Source organism: Callithrix jacchus, chromosome 7, assembly GCF_049354715.1.
Source record: "Callithrix jacchus isolate 240 chromosome 7, calJac240_pri, whole genome shotgun sequence".
NCBI lineage: Eukaryota > Metazoa > Chordata > Mammalia > Primates > Cebidae > Callithrix > Callithrix jacchus.
Window position 1 is genome coordinate 92,756,084 of NC_133508.1, and position 24,558 is coordinate 92,780,641.

Sequence of the window (24,558 nt, forward strand, 5' to 3'; positions counted from 1 at the left end):
GAAATAAAGTAGGAAAAAAAAGAGAAACTATAGTTCCCAATTTTTTATTATTAGATTCAATAGTCATAAAATGCTACTCTGTCAAATTGCTCTAAAAGTTTCTAAATGCTCTTCTCGGTTTAGGGGCTTGGCCCTGGTGCACGGAACATGCTTGAAGCAATACTGGTGTGTAGGTCTTTCTTTACCTCTTCTCCTCTGACCATGTACCCCAGGAAAGGCAGCCTGGATTAGAGTGTGCTGCACAGAATTAGCAGTTACTTAGGCCTGGGGGTGAACTCTGACTCCACTAGAGGCTGTTGGTGGGATCCTGCATAAAGCACCTTGTGTCTTTGATGCTCAGCTTCATCAGTTTTGAAGTGGGGAGAATAACATTGACATCTGAGAATTGCTTTGAGGAGTAAATGCAGTTAATATGTCTAAGGCACCAGAGGATCCAAGATGGCTGAATAGGATCAGCTCTGGAGTACAGTCCCTAGCAAGAGCAACACAAAGGGTGAGTCCCCACTGCATTTCAAAATAAGTTTTCATTGCCTACAGACCAGGAGATTCCTGGGCTGAAAAGCGCCACGAGTTTTCAGCATGGCGGTTTCAGCCGGTGCCAGGTTGGTGCACAGAAACTCACACAAATCTCAGTGGCCATTTCAATTGGTTCCTGGAACACCTGGGAGACAGAGCTGCCCATTCAACTGAAAGGGATGGGGCTGAGACAGGGAACTAGGCGATCTGCCTCGGGTTGTACCACCCCCACAAAACAAGCCATCTAAAATGCTCTGGATTGAGTTTCACAGCAAGTGCAGTTGGACCCAGGACAGTCCAGCTCAGTGAGGGGAAGGGTGACCACCACTACTGAGGCAGTTCACACAGCAGCTGGGCAGAGCCTACAGCCACTCAGCAATGCCTCTGCCGGCAGACTGTGACTAGACTACTTCATGCAGGGCAGGGCATTCATGATGTTCCTCCTTTCCTCCAAAGTTATCCTGGGGGCTTCATTTTACATGTCTTCCCCTCTCTGAGACTCAGTTCCTCATAGAAAGAACATGAACATCAACAGGCTACAACTGGATGATGGTAAAGGTCCGATGAGAGCTGTTCTGCGGCTCAGGTGGGAGTAAATCTCAAGTCTTTTAACTCTTGGTCCTGTGCTCTTTCCTCCACTCTACAAATAGACTGGAATAGACCCCAAGAACTTTGTCCCCTTGAAACTTGGGCCAGAAGTCTTACTGTTTGAGAAACTCAAATGCTGGAAGTACTTTAAAAATCTTTTTCCTCCATCCGAAATTCTGCCTCGTGGCCTGGCAGGGTGCACACACTTTGAGGAGGCAGCTGCGATTTTACCCTGTGCCAAGACACTGCTTGTCCAAGGTTGCTTGGCAATACTTAATCCTTGGCGACCCACACCTCCACACACACACATCTATGCTTTCAGCTCTTAGCTGTTCAAAGAACACTGACAAATAGACTCATTTCATCTTCAAATAATCCTTAGAAATAGGCATGGCATATATAATTCTCCATGACACACAAGGAGACTGAGGCCCAGAGAGGTAAAGTGAATTATTCAAGTTCTCACAGCAATGTTGTGACTTAGGTTGGAGCAAAACTCAAATCTTTTAACTCTGGATCTTGTCCTCTTTCTTCCACTCTACAGATATTTTTAAATGGCTTTTTGTATTAAAGTTCCCCACACCTGGCCTTCACTCCAAGTCAAATTTTTGTGTATAAAGTCAGTATTGTGAAGTCGGGAGGGAAATTGGTGGGAAAGAAATCTCATGTTAATGGGCTTTGATGCTAGACTGGAACCTTTGAACTGAGAAAAAAAAAATTCTACAGATGAAATCTCTGCAGAGGAAAAGAAAATAATGTTTTACTTATTTTTTAAAAAGGAAACTGGGCCAGGCTACTGAGAAATTCAATTCTTACATATTAATTTCAAAGAATGAGAAAACTGTTGACGTGAGAACTTCTTTGTAGATATGAGAAAAATTATACTTTATTACGATTCTAAAGATGAGACAATTTCTTTTTCTACTCTGGGCCTTAGTTACTTCTTCCATAAAACGAGAGGGTGAGTGTATCACTTGGTTTAGGCTAAGTTTAGCTGCAGTAACAACTAACCCCTAAATGTTGTTAACTCTCAACAACAACAATGCCTTTCTTGCTTTCTTGAATTGGCTGTGGCTCTACTCCAGATTTTCATTTATTCTGGATCACAGCAGAGAGGGCAGCTCCTCTCTGAGACATGTTAGTCTCATGGCAGAAGGGGAAAAATCACAGAATCATGATTTGGTGATGAAAGTTTCACTGGCAAATGACATCTGTCATTTTCTTTCATTTTTGTTGGCTCAATCGAGTCATATGGACAAGTCCAATGTCAATGGATGGGAATTATAATTCTTCTCAGGGATAAGCCCAATAGGGGAGGGCCCTATAGGAAGGAACAACACATATCTTGGCAATAATACCATCTACCAAATGGGGTCCAACTGTTTACTGAACATCTACATTTAGATGTCTCACCTCAAATTCAGTATGTCCCAAATGGAACTCATCACCTTTGCTCCTCAAATGTACCCCTTTTTCTATATCTTTCTCCATAGAGAAAGCACCATCATTTATCTATCTATCTATCCATCACCCAAACCAGAATGGAGGAGTTATCCTAGGCTATTCCTTCTCTGTCTCATCTCCCATGTCCTACTGTTAACTAAATCCAGTGGATTCTGATTCTGAATTATGTCTCACATTAATCTTCTCCCCTGTATTTCCTCTGCCAGTGTCATAACTCAGCCTGGGGTTGGTGAGGACTGATCTACTATAATAGTGTCCTCCTGCAACTCCACTGCCAGGCTCCGGTGTCCAGTATAGGGTATTGGCTTGAGGAACAGAAGGACACTGGGGAACCACAGGTTGTTGAAAGACCAGTAAATTATTTATAAATAATAATTTTTCCATTCAATTATTTTTTGCTTTTCTTATTTTTTTTTAAAGGAGGAAGGGATAGGATTCAAATATATTTAATGTATTTAAGAGGAGCTGTATTGTAATGTATTTAAGAGGAGTTGACATTTTCCCTGATCTAATATTAGTGAATTCCTCAGTCTTATATTTTAAAGATACAAACAAAGATGATAGGGAGTGCAAGTTCTTCAAAAAAGGAACCTCTTATGCATGAGGCCACACATTTGAACAGTCTGTTCACCCTGGAAACCTGCCCACTTGATATGAAAAACTGGAGTCATTCTTGTTCACTGCTGCTTCTCTCCACATCTGTCCACTGGCATCCCAGGTGCGAGGATCTCCAAAGAAAAAGGTAGAGCAGGAAGGAGGGCCAGAAATGGTGGACCTAGGAGTGCTGTAATTTCTGCCACCTCTCCAGATGTTGCTAATATGAAATTAGACACACAGCAGGAATAGACCTCAATTACTAGGGAGTCTATCCCCTACATTTAAAGGTGAAGAATTGAAGGCTCCAAGGGGGAAGTTGCTTGCCCAAGATGACTTAGCAAGCTAGCAGCAACACTGGGGTGAGAACTCAGGACAACTGCCTGAGTGCAGGGTTCTTTATGAAGTAACAGTCTGTAAAACATGCAAGAGCATGATTAAGCAGACCCATACACCTTGTGTATCTGACTCTTTTTGTGCATTTTCTTTTCCAACTCTTTAATCTTCTGTCATCATCTATCTTAACACTATTTAGTCTACTTGATAAATACCACCAGTACTTCTAGAACTCTCCACCGGTATAATTGCATTTGACTTGAGAGCCAGACAGGCTGCATTGTTGGGAGTGAGCTGGCCTCTGTGTTAGAAGACCTGGGGCCAAACCCCAGCTCTGCGACTCACTTGCTTTGTGATCTTAGGCTACTGCTTCCTCTCTCTGACCCTCAGTTTCCTCACGTCGAAAATGGGTGTCATAGTGATACATATCTCTCAGGCTGCTTCTTATAAAATTTAAATAAGTAGTATGTGAAATTACCTAGTTCTGAATTTGATAACTCAGTTTTCATACTTTACTCTGGTATCTTCTCAGTGCAAGGTACCAGGGCGACAAAGATTGCTCAGTGTCACCCAGCAAGCCCTAGCCACAGAGAATGCACTGTTTATACTGTCCACACCACTCACTAATCAATAGATGCAAAGTGACAGGAAGTCAGCTATAGGAGACTGCACAAGGCAAAAAGAAAGATAGGGATGGGGGAATGATCAGTTCTTTCTAGAGGGACATAGGAGACCTTTCAGAAGAGATGGGGTCTTACTCTGTCACCGAAGGCTGGAGTGCAGTGGTGGGATCACAGCTCACTACAACCTCAAATTCCTGTACTCAAGTGATTCCCTCAATCTCAGCCTCCCATGTAACTGGGACTACAGGCACCTGTCACCATGCCTGGCTAATTTTTTAATTTATATTTTTGTAGAGACAGTGTCTTGCTGTGTTGTCAGGCTGGTCTCAAATTCCTGGCCTCAAGCAATCCACCTGCCTTGGCCTCTCAAAGTGCTGGGCTTATACGCATAAGCCATCATGACCAGCCAAAAATTAGTTTTGAAAGATGAAGCAAAACTCTTTAGGTGAGGAATTGGGGTATGATTTTAGGGAATATAATACCATGAGCAAATACATGAAGATGTGAACATGCATGAATTTTGGAAAACTAAAGTAAGTAGTTTAATCTAGGTATAGCACAGAACAGAAGCACGGTAGGGAATGAGCAGGCTGAGAAACTCTAGTAGAGAGTTTGGTCCAGGCTGAAACATGTCAGGGCTGGAGTGAAAGGCTAAGGAGTAGAAATTCATCCTGAGCCAGAGCTCAGAGCTTGACCACCTGGAGTTAGCCCAGTGATGTTTTTTCTTGACTGACAGGAGCCTCGAGTTAGGTGGAGCGTGCATTCTCCAATTCTAACTTTCTATTGTTTTCCCAGCCTTGACTCCACCCTGCTATTTCACTCATTTTTATTCCTTGCCTGGACTTTGAAGGCATTTGAGTTTGAGGGGTTGGATACAGAACACAGATGAAGTCCGATTTGAATTATAGATTCATGCCTATGGCGGGATTACTAGTGGATTATAAGAGGTATCACTGGCAGCCGAGAATCCTGTTAAGACAGTTGCAGTCCCTCATCTGGGAGATGACAAGATCCTAATCTAAGGCAGTGGTTAAGGGCATTGACAGAGAGGAATTAATCTGATAATTACTTAGGAGGCAGAACCCATAGGACTTGGTAATGAACTAAGATGAGGAGGAGAGAGAGGGGAATTAGAGTAAAGGGTTTTGGTGAGCAGACTGTCTTAGGACTGGATGGATACAACTGGTGTTTAGCCTAGTGCCCGGGGCAAGAGAGCCTCAATAAATAATTCCTAAATAAATAAAAAAATGCAAAAGGGATTTCAGATGATTCGCAGGTTTCTGACTTAACAAGAGACACCTAATAAGTACTCGATAGCTCTTAGTGGAATGTGAGCAGCACATCTCTGACAGTAATGAAGGTTTGGCTCCTATTTTAAACTCAGAACCAACTCCTCAAGATCCAGATAGACCAGGGAAGCCCACGGAAGGAACTTGGCTGGCTTCTGAGGAGCATAAATTAGAGGCATTTGTTAAGAGAGATGCTGTCTGACCATTTCCCTTAGGAGACTCAAGTCAAAGGAGTTCAAAAACTGAGTTCCTTAGTTTTTGGAGATAAAAGTTAGAGAACGTCCAAATCTGGGGCTGCCCGGAAGCTGGGCGCCTTCTTTCTCCTTAGCTCTGTTCTGCCATTGAAGCAATAACAAAGATAGAACCAGGAAAATAAATAAGTGTTTTGCGGATTGAAGGGATAATAATTTTACTGGCCAAATATTAAAATATCAAAGGCCCAGGAAAGGATACAGTTATGGGCCTTTGATGTACCTACCATAAAGGCCCATTTCATGCACCAGTTGGGAGTATTTCAGGACAAAGATGGAATGATATTTTATGTCACCTCTGAGGCATAAAGAACATTTTATGAGTCAAAGGAAGTCAAGTTTTCAAATGGCTGGAGACTGGCAGTTTACTAGTTTGAAATCTAAACAGTAACTCAAATTCCAAATCAAAATTACTCCCACTGCCCTGTGCCCAGGAGAGGTTTGCTCAGGTTGTCAAGGCAATGGAGTGGGAGGAGTGTCCCAGGGCCAGGCAAAAGGGATTCCAATTGTTCCAGTCACCATAAGGACCAGGGCCCCAAATTTCTATATTACCTGATGGGCTCAGGCTTTCCAAGCCCTCAGGGCCAGGAAAGGACCTCTGGCCTGGAAGGTTGGAAAAGTTAAAAAAAAAAAAAAGAAAAAAGAAAAGAAAGAAAAACAGTGGAACATTAGTAGAGTCTCAGTAAATGCTGTTGGGTGAATATGGAGTGAAAAGTTTTGCCTCATTCAGGTCCGTCTGCCTGAATGTTTCTTCCTTGAGGAATTCATTCCATTCTGGGCCCTTGCCTCTGATTTTTTTTCATTGATATATAATATCAAGAAGTGATACATGCTGTTTGGTTTTCGTCATTGTCTCTTATTTTAGATTATAAAAGCCATCCATATGGACATGGTCTATATATTTTTCTTTGCAGAAGAACATTGCCTGACTCAGAGAAGGGACTTGTAAACGACTGTTGAATGAATGAATGAAGGCCCCTTAATCGTAGTAAGATCTGTGCTAGATGATTCAGACCTGGTCTCTTCCTTCTAGTATTCACAGTGTAGTGGGGCAGACAGATATCATGGTGTATTGAAATTTAGTAACATCAATGTAGAGTCGTATGCAGAATGCTATGCGGGTACCAAGAAAGCACCTAAACAAGCTTATTGGAGGAGAACAGAAAAAGCATTCTGGGGAAAGTGACGTTGCAGTCAATCTTTGCAGGATGGATAGGAGTTAGCCAGACAGGGATGTCGAGAGAGTTTTTACAGCAGACAAAATGCCTTGTGCCAAGTCACATGATATGGCTGAGTAAAGTGTGTTGAATACAAAAATGAATGCTTTAAAAGTTACAATTTGTGTTTCTAATTTATCCAAGGAGCCATTCAAAAAAGCGCTTTCCCATAAGGGGTCACTTTACAGAATTGTGCACTGGCCTATTTGTCTTTCTGTAAGGAAATAGAAACATTCTCAGGAGCATGGGCAGGTTGACATAAGAACTTGGAAACAACAAAACAAAACAAGATGAAAAACAGACAATATATAATTTTTTTCTCCTACAAACACCTTTAACTCACACAGCTTTTTAGAGAAGAAAAGGACTGCAAGGATCACCTAGTGAGGTATGGTGAAAACGGCCCAGAATTTGAAATTGGAAGGACGGGATTCAAGTATTACATCAGTCTTTACCAGGCAAGTCATTTCTTGTCTCTCAGTTATAATTTCTGAGCTATGAGAACCAAATGAAAGTACTCTAGGAACCGAAAAGTGATGGACAAGTAACGGTAATCTCTTATTATTTTCAATTTATTGCTTCATTTTGAATTGACAGAGAGAAATATCCTCTCTTTTGGTTACAGTTCTAGGAATGTTAACACATGTGTGGATTTCTGTTATCTCAATCAGAATATGGAATAGTTCCATCACCTGAAAAACTTACTCAGAGCTGCCAGTTTGTAGCCATGCTTTTCCTGTACCCCTTGCCCCTGGAAACCAGTGATCTGTCCTGTCACCATAGTTGTGTGTGTGTGTGTGTGTGTGTGTGTGAATGGAGAATGATGAATTGACTCTTAAAAAACATTTTAATTTTTATTTTAGGTTCAGGGTACATGTACAGGTTATGTAGGTGAACTCATGACTGAGGATTTGGTGTACAGATTATTTTATTACCTGAGTACGAAGCATGGAATCTGAGAGTTTATTTTTTTTCCTGAATCTCTCTCCTTCATTTCATCCTCCTCCTTCCAGTAGGCCCCAGCATCTATAGTTTCCCTCTTTCTGTCCATGTATGCAACATTTTGAGGCGAGCTTCTTTCATGCAGCATAATGCCTGTGAAATTCATCCAAGTTGTTCACGTGTCAACAGTTCACTCCTTTTTTTTGCTAAGTGCCTGGTATTCCACAGTATGGATCCACCACAGTTTGTTTATCCATTCGCCCATTGAATAGCATGCGGGTTTCAACTTTTTGGTGTGTATGAGGGTACCTACTATAAACATACGTGTATAGGTGTTTGTGTGAACATAAATTTTCATTTCTTTGGGGCAAGTACCCAGTAGTGAGATTAGTATGTCGCATATTAAGGATATAATTAACTTTATGAAAAAAATGTCAGACTGTTTCCAGAGTGTCTGGATCGTTTTGCATATCCAACAGTTCAGTTTGGTTTTGAATAGCTGGGAATGTGAGGTCCAGGGAAGTGAAATGACTTCCTTTTGATCACAAAGCAAGTGAGGAAATACTGGCAAGAGATCCAGAGTAGTGGCAACTCTCAATCCTGAACCTTCTTATGAAACTGAGATTGGATGTTGTTTGCTTCATGTAAGCCTCAGGAAAGCTCTTTGAGGGGAGATCTATTTGTTTGTTTGCTTACTTCCATTTTATAGGTGAAGAGACAGATGGGGAGATAGGCTTAAGGAGGGAAGGGACCTGCCCAGGGTCACACAACTTGTAGGTGGTGTGTGGAGTCTGACTCCAAGCTTGGTGCTCCTCCTACTGTACACATTTCCTGGGGATGGCTGGAAGTTAGAGCTAGAGGCTCATTTTAAATGAATCAACATTTCCACCCTCATGGTTATGCTACATTACAGAGAGAAAATTTCCATGCTTTCATAGGGTGAACTGCATGTTTATTAATAACTGTTCTTCAATGGCTTCAATTTTCAGATTATTAAAAAGCTAAAGCTTGGCTCACTTGTCATTTTCTTCTCTCTGCTTGGAATGGATTTTTTAAGCTGGGGCTGGGACTGAGAAATGAAAAGGATTTGCATTTGGTGCCCTCTGTGCTTGCCAGACAGTTCTGTGCCCCAGGCTTCTTTTCTGTTGGCATTTCAAAAAAGAGTAGTTCCTACCTCACCTTAGGTAAGGAGACAATTTGAGAGCAGGAGACCCATTCTGATTCCAGTATCCCAGAAGCGTCCCATATCCCATTTCATTGCTCAGAGGTGTTAGGGATGATTATTAGTTCAAGGCTGCTAGTGTCAGAAGGGAAAAACTGACGTCTCACTTGCAGAATTTAGCTTTTATGAGACGCCTTAAATCTCTCCCAGGCTAAAGCTTCCTTCTTTAGCCCTAGAGACAAATAGAAAAAAAGAACAAAGCAGGGTAAAGAAGAAAGAAGGAACAAGAGAAAAAAAAATAATGGAAGAAAGAGAAGATAAGAAAACAAAAAGAAATGAAAAGGGAAAAAACTAGAGCGAGAGGGAGGGAAAGATGAGAAAGGCTACAGAGGGAAAAAGGGACTTGAAACTAAGTAGTTTATTTTGCTTCCATGGTGTTTGTTATAGATTATCCTAGACTTGCTGGACGAGAACAGAGTAATTGGACCAAGCTAATTAGATCTTCATTTGATTTTGTGTTTGTTTGACGACTTAATTTATAACTTGGCAAGGGGCTTTATAGTATATACTCTGTTAACTGGTTTATCTAAACTGAGATTGAGCATGAACAAAATTGACATTGGATTTACTGCAATCAGACCACACAGAAGAGAGGAGAGAATTCTTTTAAGTAAACATTGATGTCAAGGTGCAGTAGCAGACCTGCCAGAAGGAGCTGGAGGGGACAGTAGAGTTGATCAACACTCGCTGGGCTGAGAGAACATAGGTGAGCCCCCCAGGAGCAGTGCGGTGCCCTTCTAAGAGTTGGGAGTTGGCAGTCAGACGGATCTGAGTTAAATTCTTGGCTTGGCTACTTACTGCATTTTTGTTTTCTCTGAGCCTCACTATTCCTACTTGTAAAATGGGAAAATAATGCTTCACTTATAGGACAGAGACAAGGATGAAATGAAACAGCAGGGAAGATGCTTAGCATAGATATGGCTTTCAGAAAGTCTGTATTCCCTCCTTTCCCCACTTGCTTTTGAAACCCTAACTGGGAAGGCCCGGCAGAGCACATTTATATTGCAGAAGACAACTGATACCATGGTTATAAACTGTGCCTCAACCACTTACTAACCCTAGTTCCCATTAGAATCCAATTCTGGGGCTCGAGCAAGGTCCCTTTTCTTCCTAGATTCAGAGCAATGACTTGTTACGCTAAGTGTTTGCAGCACCTGTAATGTGTATTCTCTCACTTTGGGGTTCTCTGCTGAGATGTCTTGCTCTGGTTGTCTCTTTGACCTGCTCTCATCAGGCCTCTGACTTCTGTTCAGGCATCACCTTCTCTGGGTCTCTCCTTCTGCAGACACTGTGTGCTTTGTGCCCTTCATTGGTGCTCATTTGGCATTCTCTACAATTATTCCTGGAAACATGCTCTTCTATATATCATGTTCCTCTGTGTATATCCATTTATTTTTCTGTTGGAATGCAAGATGCTTGAGTTCAGGAACTTTATTTCCATCGCATGGTCTCCAGTTCCTAACACAATCCCTAGTTATGTGACTCTGGGCAAGTCACTTAATCTCTTGTAGCCTCAATTTCCTCATCTGTAATAGGGGATAGTTACAGTACTGAATAGTACCTAAGGGCTAATTGGCCTAATACATGTAAAGCTCTTAGTACTGTTCCTGGTTCATAGTAAATGCTAAATAAATATTAGATACTATAAATGCTATTTTGAATGACTGAATGAATAGATATAGGAATAAGACATGTTTCTCTCCCATTGAGGAGTTTGGTCTAGTGGAGGGAACATATATCAACAACTTACAATGAAACAATGTGATAGTAAACTAGAAATCCATTTTAAAAAGTATTTAACAGTGTAAAGTGTCCCTTTTCACCACATCCATGCAAACCTCTATTATGTTTTGACTTTTCAATATGGCCATTCTTGCAGGAGTAAGAAGGTATCTCATTGTAGTTTTAATTTGCATTTCCCTGATAATTAATGTTAAGCATTTTTTGTATGATTGTTGGCCATTTGTATATCTTCTTTTGAGAAATTGCCCACTGTTTAATAGGGTTATTTTTTTCTTGCTGATTTGTTTGAGTTTCTTGTAGATTCTGGATATTAGTCCTTTGTCAGATGGGTAGTTTGTTAATATTTTCTCCCACTATGTGGGCTGTCTGTTTACTCTGCTGATAATTTTTGCTATGCAGAAGCATTTTAGTTTAATTGGGTCTCATTTATTTATTTTTGTTTTTGTTGCATTTGCTTTTGGGGTTTTAGTCATGAATTCTTTGCCTAAGCCAATGTCTAGAACTGCTTTTTTGATGTTATCTTCTAGAATTTGCATGGTTCCATGGTCTTTGATCCATCTTGAGTTGATTTTTGCATAAGGTGAGAGATGAGGTTCCAGTTTCATTCTTCTACATGTGCCCTGCCACTTTTCTTAGCACCATTTATTGAATAGAGTGTCCTTTCCCCAGTTTATGTTTTTTGTATGCTTTGCTGAAATACTTGTCTGCAAGTGTTTGGCTTTATTTCTGGGTTCTCTATTCTCTTCCATTGGTCTACATGCCTATTTTAATACCAGTACCATGCTGTTTTGATAACTATAGCCTTATAGTATAATTTGAAGTCAAGTAATGTGATGCCTCCAACTTTTTTTTTTCTGATTAGTCTTGCTTTGGCTATGCAGGCACTTTTTTGCTTCTGTATGAATTTTAGTATTTTTTCCTAGTTCTGTGAAGAATGATGATGGTAGTTTGATTAGAATTGCATTGAATCTGTAGATTGCTTTGGGAAGTATGGTCATTTTCACAATATTGATTCTACCCATCCATGAGCATGGGTTGTGTTTCCACTTGTTTGTTTCATCTTTAATTTCTGGTGGGAATATAAACTAGTACCACTACTATAGAAAGCAGTACGGAGATTCCTTAAAGAACTAAAAGTAGAACTAACATTGATCCAGCAATCCCACTACTGGGTATCTACTGAAATGAAAAGAAATGATCATATGAAAAAGATACATGCACATTCATGTTTATAGCAGCACAATTTGCAACTGCAAAGATATGAAACCAACCTAAGTACCCATCAACCAATGAATGGATAAAGAAAATATATTATAAAAAACCAAATACTGTATTTTCCCACTTATAAGTAGGAGCTAAGCTTTGAGGATGCAAAGGCATAAAAATACTATAATGGGCCTTGGGGACTCAAAGGGGAAGGTTGGGAGGGGGTGAGGAATAAAAGACTACATATTGGGTACAGTGTACACTGCTCTGGTGATGGGTGCACCAAAATCCCAGAAATCACCACTAAAGAAATTATCCAGGCTGAGCATGGTGGCTCATGCCCATAATCTCAGCATTTTGGGAGGCCAAGGTGGGTGGATCACTTGAGGTCAGGAGTTCAAGACCAGCCTGGCCAACATGGTGAAAACCCATCTCTACTAAAAATACAAATAGTAGCTGGGTGTGATGATGTGTACCTGAAAAATCTCAGCTTCTTGGGAGGCTGAGGCAGGAGAATCTCTTGAACCCAGGAGGCAGAGGTTGCAGTGAGCCAAGATCACATCATTCCATGCCAGCCTGGGTGACAAGAATGCTACTCCATCTCAGAAAATAAAAATATTAATGTAAGCAAAATCCACCCACACCCCAAAAACTGTTGAAATAGAAATAAAAAATTATTTTTAAAAGTATATTAACAGTAGAAAAAAATATTTAAAAAAAATTTGTACTGGGGGAATGATCCAAGATGGCTGATCACTAATATCTCGGGATTGCAGCTCCCAGTGAAAGCGCAGAGAATAAGAGGATGCCACACTTACAGACAAATTTTGGTCACTCACGGAGCAGAAGATTCCCAGTGGAGGAGCTGCACTGGTCGCCAGCGCGACTCTTGAGCCGGTGCAGCAGTTTTGCCGGCACCTCGGCTTGGCAGCTCTTGGTGCAGAGTAAACGGGACTGGTTCCCCTTCTGACCAACGTTTGGAGCTCCAGGAAGGCAGAGTCGCCTATTACGGACTCAAGAAGGAAGCCAGACTGGAGATTCCCAGGCAGAAAAGCACCATCAGTCTTAACGCCGCTGTTTTGGCCGGTGCAGTGGGTTGCTCATATTTCAGCCCTGGGACTTAACAATTTGGACATCCACTCAGAGACCTAATTTGAAAGTTGGTAATTACAAAGATGACAGGTGGATAAATTTACAATGATGGGAAGAAACCAGCATAAAAAGGCTGAGAATACTCAAAATCAGAATGCCTTTCCCTCTAAAGAGGATCACTTCCTCATCAACAAGGGAACAAGGCTTGATGGAGAACGAGCGCATCCCATTAACAGAATCAGGCTTCAGAAGTTGGATAATAAGAAACTTCTGTGAGTTAAAAGAACATGTTGTAGCCCAATGTAAAGAAACTAAGAACTTTGAAAAAAGGTTTGACAAAATCCTAATGAAAATAGACAACTTAGAGAGGAATATAAGTGAATTAAAACTGAAGAATACAATGCAGGAACTCCGAGAAGTATGCACAGGTTTAAACACTTGAATTGTTCAAGCAGAAGAAAGGATATCAGAGGTCGAAGTCCAACTTAATGAAATAAAATGAGAAGACAAGAATAGAGAAAAAGGATTAAAAAGGAATGAGCAAAGTCTCCAAGAAATATGGGACTATGTGAAAAGACCAAATTTACGTTTGATAGGTGTACCTGAATGAGACAGAGAGAATGAATCCAAGCTGGAAAATATTCTTCAGGATATTATACAGGACAAATTTCCTAAACTAGCAAAGCAGGACAATATTCAACCCCAGGTAATACAGAGAACACCACAAAGATATTCCTCAAGAAGAGCAACCCCAAGGCACATAATCGTTAGATTCACCAGGGTTGAAATGAAGGAGAAAATACTAAGGGCAGCCAGGGAGAAAGGTCACATTACCCACAAAGGGAAGCCTATCAGACTTATAGCAGATCTCTCAGCAGAAACTCTACAAGCCAGAAGAGAGTGGGGCCAATATTCAACGTCCTTAAAGAACAGAACTTTCAGCCCAGAGTTTCATATCCAGCCAAACTAAGCTTCACAACTGAAGGAAAAATAAAATCTTTTATGAACAAGCAATACTCAGAGATTTTATTACCACCAGGACTGCTTTACAAGATTCTGAAAGAAGCATTACACATAGAAAGAAACAACCAGTATTAGCCTTTCTAAAAATATACCAAAAAGTAAAGAGCATCAACATAAAGAAGAATTTGCATCAACATAAAGAAGAATTTACATCAACGAATGGATAAAACATCCAGTTAACATCAAATGGCAGTAATCCTAAATTAAAATCGACTAAATCCCCCAATCAAAAGACACAGCCAAAACCCAACGGTATACTACATCCAGACCCATTTCACATGCAAGGACACACAAAGACTCAAAACAAAGGGATGGAGAAAGATTTACCAACCAAATGGAGAGCAAAAATCAACAAATAAATAAAAAGCAGGAGTTGCAATTTGCATATCTGATAAAATAGATTTTAAAGCAACAAAGATATAGTGGTAAAAGGATCAATGCAACAACAAAAGCTGACGATCCTAACACCCAGATACATAAAGACTTAGACTCCATGAGACAGAAAATTAATAAGGATATTAAGGACTCAAACTCAAATCCAGAGCAAGTCAACTTAATATTTATAGAGCTCTTTACTTTAAATACACAAAATATACATTCTTGTCAATACCACATCACACCTACTCATAGGTTTAAATGAAATATTGATTGGCCATTATTAATACCCATCTTTTTTAGAATAAAGCAACATTTCCATTCTCTCTTCCTCTTTTTCTTCCTCTTTCTTCCTCTCCTTCACTCCTTTTTTTCTTCTCTCAAAAAAAGAAAAAAAGAAATCAACTTGTAGACCTCTAGATCCAGGTCAGCAATGTCTCTCTCATTGCCTGATTTCCTTCCTTCCCTTCTCTCCCTCCCTCCCTTTCTCCCTCCCTCCCTCCCTCGCTTCCTTTCTCCCTCCCTCCCTCCCTTCCTCCTTTCCTCCCTTTCTGCCTTCCTCCCTTCCTACAAAAAAAAAAAAAAAATTGGACCATAAGGGCAACATTGAAAAGTTAAGAAGCTTGAAATGTGTGTGTGTGTGTGTGTGTGTGTGTGTGTGTGTTGGAAAGAGGGATAGAGATATTATATAGTGAGAATGAGGAAAAGAAGGGGTAGAAAGTATAATACTAAGCACTTGAGTTACAAGGAGCTGTGAATGAGAATTCTCCAATTTACTCTGAGTTTCCTAGCCAGGAAAGCAGAAAGTTAGGCCAATTTTATGTTAAAAAATCTTTGATCCTAGCAGTGAGATATTATCCTGGGTAATTTTTGTTCTTACAGTGATGACACTGGCATTATGGGAGGGACAATTCTTTATTGGGTGAGACTATTCCACATATTGCAGGACATAGAGCTTCCCTGGCCTCTCTGCTTGCTGAGTGCTAGTTGTGTCCTCCAGGCATTGTGACAATCAAAAAATGCCCTCATGGTTTGACAAATGCCCCTTAAGGGACAGTGCTGCTCCTAGTTGAGAACCACTGAACCTAACCTATTTAGTTTCAACAAAAGAGAATGTCAAGATTCAGAGAATACTGTAGCTAACTGTTCAGGATCACACAAATCATAAGTTTCACAGCCAGATACAAAATTCAGGTTGGTTGTCTCTAGTTTGCTTTCTATATATACTGAAGCAAACCCCCTTTGTGTTTGGAGATTATGCTTTAACTTTCCAATCTGTAAACCATTATCTTGTACAGAGAGACACTGGAAAAAGTTTTCCAGTTATCTCTTGGGCACACACCAGAGGGCTACAGTACTCCTGAAAGCTCGAAGAGTTCTGAGTGAGAAGTTAGGATGCCTGATTTCACCTACCAAGACTGTGCCAACCTGGTATCTTGAGGCCAGCTTGACTCAATGATTTAAGAATTTAGACAGAAAAGCTCAGGCCCTTCCTTCCTTGGCTGCATTAATGGAGGAGTGGCTGAGCCTGTGTGGTTGCTATCATGATGTTCATTAGGTGTTGAGAAATGCCTTACAGATGCTGTGCTAGGTAATGATGAGCCAGATGTTTTCTAGCTCTCTTGATCAGCAGGAGGATTGCCTGGGACTTGGAGGAAAGAACTCTGCATTTATATCTGAAATCTGACCTGAGCTGTTCTTCCTCTACAGCCTGAGTCTGTGTAACCTTGATCAAATCCAATTATCCCCTCAGAGGTTCACTCTGAGGGTACTGAACTCACATGGTTATTGGGGGTAATCTCCTCTGACATAATGGGAGAGTACTTTGCCTGTTTAAGGCAATAGATTGTGGCAGAGAACACTAGTGCTTACTACAGGTCTGATTTCCTTTCTTCTCAGGCACACAGCTAAACCTCCTCCTAGCCCTTTGCACTCATGGCAGAGCCAGTGGCAGGGGGGTAGTAGTGGTGTATTCTCTTCTGCACAGTTCTCTAATCCTCTCTTTTTCTGTGGCTGCCTTGGAGGTCACGTGGTGAAGATGGCAGTGCCCCAAGAGGGAGGAATCTGAGCTCTGAATCACCAAGAAGAAGGCTGCTGGATGAACACTTGATTGAACTGTGGAATGGGCAAGAACTGTCAAATCTCAATGGCTTAACAATAAAGCGGTGCTTGTTATAGATATAAATGATAGCCTCCCCTGACTAATGAAACTGTTAATAAAACCTAGCCAACTGTGAAAAAAAGCACATGAAAGAATACGTCTCTCTTCTTCTATAGCTTTCTATATCTATCCATCTGCTTTTAGGAGTGATTCTGAAAGCATACTAAGAAATTTCTGATAATTTTCATTTTTGTGCGTCTTTATCCAAGTGGTTCCAAAATCCACCCCATCTGCTCCCACACCATTGCTACTTAAAAGGCAAACAAACTTACTCTATGTGACCTTGCAAGGGTCATCTTACAGATGAGGAAACTGGTGCTCAGAGAAGCTGTGTTACTAGGTTGTAGAGAAGATTAAATGAGATCACGGATCTGAAGCAAGGAGCACAGTGGCTGGCACATACGAAATGCTCAGTGAATGTCAGTCCCAACATTCTTCATTCTCTCTGAAGAGCAAAAGACTTTGCTTCCTGTCAAAAGAATCACTGAGCACAGGGAGTGCTAGTTCAGGGGTAAACAATTCCTGATCCTCTTATCTCAACTGCAGCTCTATATAAAATCTCATTTTTTTTTTTGAGGCACCTCAGACTGGAGCAACTATTGTTTTTCTAGTCTTGGTTTTTTGGACAAATAACTGCTATTCTTCTCTGGGCTTTAGTTTTTCTTTAGAATAGCAGGGCTGGACTAAATGAACTCCAAGAGCCCTGTAGCTCTGCCAGTATGGAATTCCAACTTAATATGAGAAGACTGAAAGACTGTGGAGAGAAAGGGATCAAGGATGGGGAATGAGCTGCAATAGAGGCTTAGCTGTATCACATAGCACGTCCCAAAGGACAGAAGCCATGCTCCAAGGTCATACAGAACAGATTTATGGTCTTGAAGCTCATAAATAATCCCTGGATGGTGGAATCATTTAAATACCAGTGGCATTGGATGCCACAATAGGAGACCAAGCCCATTCTTCTTAGAAACTAATGTTATTGTGAACTTTTGCTTTCTTTTCCTTTGTCTTTTCTTCTTCCTCCCCCACTTCTCCTTCTTTCTTCTCACTCACTTTGTCTCTCCTGGCTCCCCTTTGTTCCCCTCTCATCCTTCCCTTTCTTCTTCCCTCTTTTCTACTCCCTTCTGTTTTCCCAGTCCTGCTTTGCTACCGAAAACTAACAAATTTCCCATTTTTAAATAACTTTGCTTCTTTCACTTCTTTTTGATGCATGTGCTTATTTTCAGGGATTCAAACCAACTTATTTAGTTTATTATAATTTTCCCATCTTTGATTTAGCCTTAGCCAAACACTGGATGGGGTTGGGGTCACTCTCTGCATAAACAATCTTGATGACCTAATAACAACACTGATAACAGATTGACTGGTTTATAAATTCAGGAGAGTGCCAGGCGCCACGATTTTAACTATTATACTATTGCATACAGCTGAGGTTGTTGCAGAAAGGGATTATGGCAGGGAGCAGTTCTGGGAAATTCTGGGAAAAAAACAAGCTGAAGACAGGCTCTTTCCAACGCTGTTTATAGTCTTTAGGATAATTACAAATTCCAAGTTTCTGGGGACAAAATCATTAACTCTGACATTCCAATCAACCTTGAAATTAACTCTAATCTGAAGCTTTAGCCACTGAACAGATTTTTTTTTTTTTTTTTTTTTTTGCTGGGCAGTCATGTGCTTTTTTCCTTGGGGTAGAAAATTAAGAGCACAATTTGAAATCATATGGGAGTGTTATCATAACATTTATTCCCAAGATGGCCTTAATCAAAATTTCAGGGACATAAAGAGATTTTACCTATATTAGGTCTACTTCCTTCTCTACTCATTATATGTTGGTTGAATATTTTAACTAGAAATGATAACACTGCAAATTCTTAGCACAGTGCCCAGAAATGCTCTTGTGTACAAGAAGTCCAATAATTTCATTTTCTCAGCCACCCTGCAGCATAGGTATCACTATCACCATGTAGAGATGAAATTGCAGTAGTTTTGGACTTCAAAGTGGTAGAAAAAGATTTGACTCCCTGTCTTTGATTCCAAAACTTCTCTTTCTACTCTTTTGCCCAGAAATTCTTTCTACTCACTGTTGTTTTGGCTACCCCAGCTCAACACCGATGTCTTTTTTTTTCTTGTAAAGTACAAAAGCTTAAAGAAGATAACATTTTTAAAAAAGGAATGCAATCATGTACATTTCTTTTTTTTTTTCTTTGTCACCCAAGCTATAGTGCAATGGTGTGATTATAGCTCACTGTAGCCTCAACCTCCTGGACTCAGGCAATCCTCCTGCCTCAGCCTCCTGAGTAGCTGCGACCACAAGTATGTGCTACCACATGCATATAATTGTTTAAAATTATTATTTGTGGAGACAGGGTCTTACTATGTTGTCTAAGCTGGTTTTGAACTCCCGGGCTCAAGCCATCCTCCTGCCTTGGTTATCCAAGGTGCTGGGATTATAGGCAGCAGTCACTGAACCAGGCCTTCCATTTTTCATTAAGAAAGCATTTCATGGTTTTCTTCATTTATTTCCAATAAACTGCTATCTTGCCTTGGTGTTACAATTTTAGGTGTTTTGTTCTTTCTTTTGAATCTTCCACTCTATTTCTGTAAGTACCTTGAGGAAACAGGAGCTTCATGTGCTGTTCTCTATCCAGTGCTCAGCTCAGTGTCTGACATCTGCTGGGTGCTCACATACTGAGTACCCTCTACTATGTGATTACCTTTTAACTTGTATTTGCTTTCCACATGTGATCACACAAGATCAATATGACGACAGACCAGTGAATGTAGTTAGGCAGAGAGGATTAAAGCCTGTCATAAAGAATTAAAGATAGAGGGCACCGTGAATATTTGGGCTCATTTTCAACCCATGGGTGGAAAATATGTAAAAAACAAATCTATGTTGGTTCTTCCCTATCATTCCCTCCAGATACACTCTCTACTCTTCTATTTACTCTGAGCCCCTAGAGTCTGGCCCCTATGGAATGTATCACCCAGGTTCTCTTTTGTTTTCCACTTGAGTCTGGGCAGTGAGTGAGTACCACAGGATACTGCAGCAGAGACAAGAGAGAGGTGTGAGTACTCAATCTCTCAATTCCCCTCCACCTCACTGTGGTTGCATGTGTTCAGCAGGGGCTGCATCCCTTTCCAACAGCAGCCCTGGTGGGGCAGCCCCTCTTCCTGATCTTCCAGACTCACTGGGCAATATCGGTGTCTGTCCTTGTCCCTTTAGCCATTGGGGTGGTAACAGCTCTTTGCCATCTTTGGTATCTGGGTATGTTCCTATCTCTTGTTGGTTCCGTTAACACTGTCCACACTTTGTAAATAATCTCTTCACTAAGTTTCCTTCAGCTAAACATAGTGGGTATTCTGTTTCTTATCAAGACACTGACTGATAGAAGGAACAATGAACTGTGTATAATTACAGATGACGTGTTAACATAGGCTAGTGAAGCAGGGCCTTCTCCTAAAACTAGGAATGTGTCTGCTTCAGTGATAGGAAGTATACAAGCAGAGACTGCTGGCCTGGCATTATGGTTCTGAAGCCCTCATCCCATTATTCACTCATTCATTCATGCTTGTTCAATAAGCCAGTGAACTATGCCAGGCAATCTTCCAAACTCTGAAGTTAGATGACAAATAAAACTGACAAAATCGCTGGCCGATTGGAGTTTAAATTCTGTTGAGAGAAGACAGTATTGTTTCAGGTGGGGATACAAGCTATGAAATAAAAGAGGATAAAGAGTAAGGTTGCATGGCTCCATGTTTGCTTAAAAAATTAATCTCCAGAACAAATACTCTTTATTTGTATTTGGGCCACTAAAACATGACTCTACAAAGGGTGAAAGCTTGTGTTTCTCATTTTTGCTCCTGGAAAGTGTGTTGGTTTCTTAGAATGTTCCATGAAGAAAATCATGTTTTCATAAAATAATGGTCTGAGTTGGACATGAGCTGTTGTTCAACTGAGATTGACTCACATTTTATATTCAGAATGTCAGATCCAGAAAAAAAAATATGTGAGAAGTGCTGGGTAGAGCATCTACCAGACAGTACACATTGAACAGGTATCATGGTGTAATCTTTATATCAACCTACAAAGTAAGTAAAAATGATCATACCTTGCTTTATGGATGACAAAAATGAAGCTCCAGGATGTTCAGAAGAAGTGGCGGTGGGGGGGGGGAAGCTTTGAAATAAGATATATGCACCAGATTATGCTAACATAAACATACACCCATGAGCACATTCAGAGCTGTGTTTGTTTCCTGGTAAACTTCATGAAACACCATAATTTTTGTTACCACACAAATTAGCTTTGTAGTATCTAAATGACTTATAGAAATATTTGAATCTACCTTAATTCATAAAAATGTATAAAACGCTCACAATCACCTTTTTCATTAATACTCAAAACAAATGACTTAAAACAAGCCCCATAGCTGATCCTAAACACTGGCGTGTAGTTGTGCTACTGGAGAGAAACATTCTAAGTGATGACCTAGCTCAGTAGTTCCCTAATTTTTCTCTACCAAAGCTCTATTTTTTTCTCAATAGTTTTCAAGTTTTAAAAATAATTTCATAAATTTTCATTAGAGAAAAAGAGTACAGAATGTATATTTACTTTAATATTTATTTAATATTGCTTGGAAAAATTTCAGCATTTGAAACAAACACTAGGTTGAGAAGCCTGCATACTTTGTATGAACAATTATTAACATTTATGAGAAGCCCTCATGAATTGTTGTTGCCCATTTCTTTTTTTCTTTTAAATTTTGTTTCAATAGCTTTAGGGGGTATAAGGAGTTTTGGTTTTGTGAACGAATTCTGTAGTGGTGGAATGTAGGCTCTAAGTGTACTCATCACCTAAAGAGTGTACACATTGAACCCAACAGATAATTTTCATCCCCGACCCTGCTCCCACCATCCCTGCTTCTGAGTTTCTAACATCCATTCTACCACTCTGTATGCCTTTGCATCATTGCCCACTTAAATTTTTTTTAAATAATTTCAACATTTATTTTATATTCATGGGGTACATGCACAGGTTTGTTACAGAAGCATATTGTCTGACAGTGAGGTCTGGGGTATGAATGGTTTTGTCACTTAGGTAGTGAGCATAGTATCCCATATGTAGTGTTTTGGCTCCCACCTTTAGTAGTCCCCACTATTTATCTCCAGTTATTTTTCCCATCTTTACGTTCAGTATACCCAATGTTTAGCTCCCATTTATAACCGAGAACGTGTGGTATTTGGTTGTCTGTTCCTGCATAAATTTTCTTAGGATAATGGTTTCTAGCTGTGTCCATGTTGCTGCAAAAGACACAATTTCATTATTTTTATGGATGCCTAGTATTCCATGGTATATAGGTACCTCATTTTATTTATCTAATCTACACTAATGGGCACCTAGGTTGATTCTATGTCTTTATAAGTGCATGTATATATTTTGTAAAGCACTTTGTTTTCCTTTAGGTATATACCCACTAATGGGATTGCTGGGTCTAACGGTAGTTCTGTTTTAAGTCCTTTAAAAAATCTTTAAATTGCTTTCCACAGTGGCTGAACTAATTTACACTCCTACCAACTGTGTAATTGTTCCCTTTTCTCTGCAGCGTTGCCAGCATCTGTTTTTTTTTGACTTTTTAATAATAGCCATTCTGACTGGTGTAAGATGGTATCTTTTTGTGGTTTTAATTTGCATTTCTCTGATGGTTAGTGATGTTGAACATTTTTTTATATGTTTATTGGCTGCTTGTAGGTTTTCTTTTGAGAAGTGTCTGTTCATGCTCTTTGCCTATTTTTTAATGGGGTTGTTTGTTATTTGCCTTTTGAATTGTTTAGGTTCCTTATAGGTTTTGGATACTAGACTTTTGTTGATGTATAGTTTGAAAATATTATCCCTCATTCTGTTGGTTGTCTGTTTACTCTGTTGATAGTTTCTTTTGCTGTGCAGAAGCTCTTTAGTTTAATTAGGTCTTGCTTATCACTTTTTTTTTTTTCTGTTACAATTGCTCTTGAAAATCCTTGGCTATGCTGATGTCCAGAATGGTATTTTCTAGGTTTTGTTCTAGGATTTTTATTGTTTGAGGTCTTATACCTAAACATTTAATCCATCTTGAGTTAATTTTTGTATACAGTGAAAGACAGGGGTCTATTTTCATTCTTCTGCATATGGTTAGCCAGTCTTTCCAGCACCTTTTATTGAATAGGGTGTCCTTTCCCCATTTCTTATTTTTGTTGATTTTGTCAAAGATCAGATATCTGTAGGTGTACAGCATTGATTCTGGGTTCTCTATTCTGTTCCATTGGTCTATGTATCTGTTTTTGTACCAGTACCATGCTGTTTTAGTTATTGCAGCCTTATAGTGTAGTTTGAAATTGGGTAATGTGATGCTTCTAGCTTCATTCTCTTTGCTTAGGATGGCTTTGACTATGAGTCTCTTTTTTTGTTTCATATGAATTTTAGAAGAGTTTTCTAGTACTGTGAAAAATCACAGTAGTTTAATAGAAATAACATTGAATCTGTAGATTTCTTTGGGCAGTACTGACAATTTAAGGTAATGATTCCTCTAATCCATGAGCATGAAATGGTTTTCCACTTTTCCATTTCCATAAATGGTTTATGTCATCTGTGATTTCTTTCAGCCATGTTTTGTAATTCTTCTTACAGAGATCTTTCACCTCTTCCTTGGTTAGCCATATTTCTAGATATTTTTATTTGTGGCTATTGTAAATAGAATTGCGTTCTTCTTAAATTTTTTTACTCTTTATTTTGATAGTTTTTTGAGGAATGGATGGTGTTTGGTTACATGGTAAGTTTTTTAGTGGTAATTTCTGAGATTTTGGTGCACCTGTCACCTGAGCAGTGTACACTGATACCCAGTTGGAATTGCATTCTTGATTTGGCTTTCAGCTTGAATGTTATTGGTGTATAGAAATGCTGCTGATTTTGTACATTGATTTTGCCTCCTGAAACTTTTCTGAAGTTGTTGATCCATTCTAAGAGCCTCTTGGTAGAGTCATTTGGCTGTTCTAGTTACAGAATCATATCATCCATGAAGAGAGATAATTTGACTTTTCCTATTTGGATGCCTTTTCTTTGTCTTTCCTGATTGCTCTGGCTAGGACTTGCAGTACTATGTTGAATAAAAGTGGTAAGAGTCAACATTGTTGTCCTATTCCTGTTTTTAAGGAGAATGATTTCAGCTTTCGATCATTCAATATGTTGCTGGCTGTGGGTTTGTAATAAATGGCTCTTCTTTTGAGATATGTTCCTTCAATGCCTTGTTAGGTTTTTTTTTTTAATCATGAAGGAATATTAAATTTTATCAAAAGCTTTTTCTATGTCTATTGAGAAGATTGTATGGTTTTTGTTCTTGATTCTATTTATGTGGTGAATTACATTTATTAATTTGCATATGCTGAACTAACCTTATATCCCAGGTATAAAGCCTACTTGATTGTGGTTAATTAACTTTGATGTGTTGCTGGATTCAGTTTCTTTGTTAATTTTCTGCCTTGATAATCTGCCTAATGCTATCGGTAGGTTATTGATGTGCCCCACTGTTATTGTGTAGCTATCTAAGTCTTTTTGTAGGTCTAGACATGCTTGTTTTATATTTCTGGGTGTCTCAATGTTGAATGCGTATATATGTAGGATGGTTCAGTTGTCCTGTTGAATTGAACCCTTTATCATTATGTCATTATGTCATGCCCTTCTTTGTCCTCCTTTAGGTTGTTGGTTTAAAGTTAGTTTTATCTGGTATGAGAATAGTGACTCCTGCTCTTTTTTTTTTAAAATAACTGTTTGTGTGACAGATTTTTCTCCATCTCTACTTTGGGCCTATGTGTGTCATTACATATGAGGTTAGTTTCTTGAAGACAGAAGATATATGGGTCTCATTTTTCTTTTTTTTAAATCC